The sequence below is a fragment of the Procambarus clarkii genome, chromosome 5 (assembly GCF_040958095.1).
Source record: "Procambarus clarkii isolate CNS0578487 chromosome 5, FALCON_Pclarkii_2.0, whole genome shotgun sequence".
Taxonomy (NCBI): domain Eukaryota; kingdom Metazoa; phylum Arthropoda; class Malacostraca; order Decapoda; family Cambaridae; genus Procambarus; species Procambarus clarkii.
In genome coordinates, this window is record NC_091154.1 from 26,286,066 (window position 1) to 26,290,159 (window position 4,094).

The 4,094-nt window shown below is 39.5% G+C and overlaps 1 protein-coding gene across 1 annotated transcript in view; it reads right to left on the minus strand.

Moving 5' to 3' along the window:
* The window catches only part of LOC123762572 (zinc transporter ZIP1-like), a 10,274-nt gene extending 6,831 nt beyond the window's left edge, over nt 1-3,443 (minus strand). Inside the window, exons 1-2 of the mRNA XM_069304855.1 lie at nt 3,385-3,443; nt 3,074-3,180 (exon numbers count right to left, since the gene is read on the minus strand). The gene's annotated coding sequence lies outside the window, so the exon portion shown is untranslated. The remainder of the gene's footprint in view (nt 1-3,073; nt 3,181-3,384) is intronic.
* Between the last annotated feature and the right edge of the window lie 651 nt (nt 3,444-4,094).

Sequence of the window (4,094 nt, forward strand, 5' to 3'; positions counted from 1 at the left end):
TTCAGTATTTCATGACTGCTACGAGGCTCATATAATGCACAAATTATCGTTTTTCAAGGAACACAAATATTTTAATTAGCATTTCAATTTTAATTCTTATATTACAAATTATTTATTATAAACTGTTTATGCATTATTTTTTATGCAGTTGTCAGTTTTTACCAATTTTTTAATTAATATTAGATTTTGTATTAATTATGTGATTATTCACCCCATTTTCCTGTTTAGATAGTAGTTTGTGTAACTATGAGCACCATAGTACAAAGATTGCCATTCTAAACAATTAGATAGTAGAACCTTGTACTATTCACTTTATAGAGTCGGAAAAAAATGAAGCTAAAAAACAAACTTAAATATTCCTAAGCCTAGTATAGCACACATATGTGCTATATTAGGCCTCATATATCGTATATTAGGCCTAGGAAGGTTAGGTTAGTTTAGTTTAGTTTGTATTTGCAACATAAGTAGAAAATAGTTTTTCTGTTTGTCCAACCCAATTAGTGCCGATTTCTACTTTCTAATTTCGTTGTACGTCGGTATATATACTATGGTGCTCATCGTTACTATTAGTACTACCAAAACAGGAGGATGGGCTGGAATATAGGAGTTGGTAATGTTTTTTCTATGAATATTATGTCAATAGTAATTATATAATTTATTTAAAAAATTAGCATTAGGAAAAATCAGTTCTCGGAATTTTAAGAAGGTTAAAAATTGTCCCTTTTAAAAGATGAATTAAGAGTCGGCAGCTTTAATATCATGCTAAATGGATAGTTGTACAAGAGAGAGAAAGAGAGAGAGAGAGAGAGAGAGAGAGAGAGAGAGAGAGAGAGAGAGAGAGAGAGAGAGAGAGAGAGAGAGAGAGAGAGAGAGAGAGAGAGAAACCCGAGTACTTCATCAAGGTCTTATGTACGTTAAAAACATTAAAATTAAGAAATAATCATTATGAGATCATCACAGTATAATATGACATATTTAACAACCCAACTATATCAAACTATATAAACAAATTAAAGGTCAATTAATCGTGGAAATCATTCAAAAGGTAAAAATATCTCTATAGACCAACTCGACCACAGAACCTCGGCCTCAATGGGGTCAGTCGTTCAGAAATAATTGGCTTCAATGTCCTCCATGATTTATATTTACGTATAAATGTATAACTTTTAGTATCACATTAATGTCCCTCACCAGAACTCAATATGTCCAACAACGTTAGTCTCATTCACTCATAATTATTGCAACACAACACCGTTAATTGCTCGTACAATCTCATGCGTCGGTAATGTATCTACTGATGGGATGATAATTAGTCATATGAGACATATGAGACATATGAGACATAAGTGATTCAGAGACTATTGGGGGACAAATGAATCAGATAATTAAGGGGGGACAGAAATGAGCCAGAGACTGATGGGGTAATTTTGAGTAAGAGTGGGGATAGAAATGAACCAGAGATTGATGGGGTAATTTTGAGTAAGAGTGGGTATAGAAATGAACCAGAGATTGATGGGGTAATTTTGAGTAAGAGTGGGGATAGAAATGAACCAGAGATTGATGGGGTAATTTTGAGTAAGAGTCGGAATAGAAATGAACCAGAGATTGATGGGGGCACAAGTGAGTCAGTGATTGATCGGACGTTAAAGATGGGATTTGAAGGAAACAGAGATTGATGGGACACAAGTGATTCAGAGAGTAAAGAGACACCAGTGAGTCAGAGACAGATGGAATGTTATCAGTCAGGGACTGATGTAAGTTTAGTGAGTCAGAGATTGATGGGGCTCCAGTGAGTAAGGGAATGGTGGATCACGAGTCACTCATAAATTGATAAAACCCTCAATGGACTGGAGAAGCCTCACTCCGGTCGATTGATCGCCACGTGTCGGGGACCAGGAGCTCGAGCCCATTATCCTAAAAACAGATGAGCACACATCTCCCGCGCTAAACACCGTGTAAAGCTGACACATGTCAAACACCAGGTAAAGATGTGTCACATGCCAAACACAGGGTAAAGATGTGACACATGTCAAACACCAGGTAAAGATGTGTCACATGCCAAACACAGGGTAAAGATGTGACACATGTCAAACACCAGGTAAAGATGTGACACATGTCAAACACCAGGTAAAGATGTGACACATGTCAAACACCAGGTAAAGATGTGACACATGTCAAACACCAGGTAAAGATGTGACACATGCCAAACACCAGGTAAAGATGTGTCACATGCCAAACACCAGGTAAGGATGTGACACATGCCAAACACCAGGTAAAGATGTGACACATGCCAAACACCAGGTAAAGATGTGACACATGCCAAACACCAGGTAAAGATGTATCACATGCCAAACACCAGGTAAGGATGTGACACATGCCAAACACCAGGTAAAGATGTGACACATGCCAAACACCAGGTAAAGATGTGACACATGCCAAACAGCAGGTAAAGATGTGTCACATGCCAAACACAGGGTAAAGATGTGACACATTCCAAACACAGGGTAAAGATGTGACACATTCCAAACACAGGGTAAAGATGTGACACATTCCAAACACAGGGTAAAGATGTGACACATTCCAAACACAGGGTAAAGATGTGACACATGCCAAACACCAGGTAAAGATGTGACGCATGCCAAACACCAGGTAAAGATATGACACATGCCAAACACCAGTTAAAGATGTGACACATTCCAAACACAGGGTAAAGATGTGTCACATGCCAAACACAGGGTAAAGATGTGACACATGCCAAACACAGGGGGGTGCTTGGGAGAAAACACTGCTTGGATGCTTGTTTTCAATGCTTGAAGGGTGTTGATTAGGAGAAAACACAAAGCCTGTATAACTACACGGAAGATAAACACAGGCTGCACTTATTGATGTTAAGAAAGTATTAAATCCACTCTTAACCCTTAAACACTGGCTAGAAAACTAAACACAAATGCCTAAGTAAACATCCTGACTCCTCTAATATCTACACAACAAATCATCCATAACAAAAGATAAAAACCCATAAGAAACATTAGTAGCAACTATTATTTCGTTGGACTACCAGCATGTACCTCACCTGAAACCACTGCATATAAAATATAGATATATATATATCTATTAGTGGCTGTGAGCCCTCTCTTTCTCCCGTGTGTGTGTGTGTCTGAGACAAGCCAGGGGGCCACCCTGGAAACACAAACCGAAAATGTATCTATTTTCCGCTTGTTACAACTTCAAATAAAGTTGTTACATCTTGGCTTAACGTGTTTATGACGTATTAAAACGTTGTTACAACTTGCTAGATTGGTTGTTATAACTGGTTAGGAGGTGGTAAAACTTGTTCGAACGTTGTACCAACGTCATAGTTTCGGTGTGTGTTTGACGGGTAACCAGTCTTGGTGGCGTCGCTGTCAGTCAAATATTGAAGCTGTAAGTGTGTAACTATCAACCCATATATGTAGGCTCCTCCCGCGGCACCACCTGACGCGGAATATTATATAATTGAACAAAAAAATATGGTGTTCCGATTCTAATCTGAAATGCACATGTCGATTAGAGCGGTTCTCTGAGGATATTGATAAGATGACTGTTATCTACTGTTGTTATATGTAGGTCATATGCAAGATCTGGGAGACATGTTCTGCTTTACCAACTAAGAGAGAGACTGTTCCTTACACACTGAGAGAGGGACTGTTCCTTACACACTGAGAGAGGGACTGTTCCTTACACACTGAGAGTGGGACTGTTCCTTACAGACTGAGAGAGGGACTGTTCCTTACACACTGAGAGTGGGACTGTTCCTTACAGACTGAGAGAGGGACTGTTCCTTACACACTGAGAGTGGGACTGTTCCTTACAGACTGAGAGTGGGACTGTTCCTTACACACTGAGAGAGGGACTGTACTTTACACACTGAGAGTGGGACTGTACCTTACACACTGAGAGTGGGACTGTTCCTTACACACTGAGAGAGGGACTGTACCTTACACACTGAGAGAGGGACTGTTCCTTACAGACTGAGAGTGGGACTGTTCCTTACACACTGAGAGTGGGACTGTTCCTTACACACTGAGAGAGGGACTGTACCTTACAGATTGAGA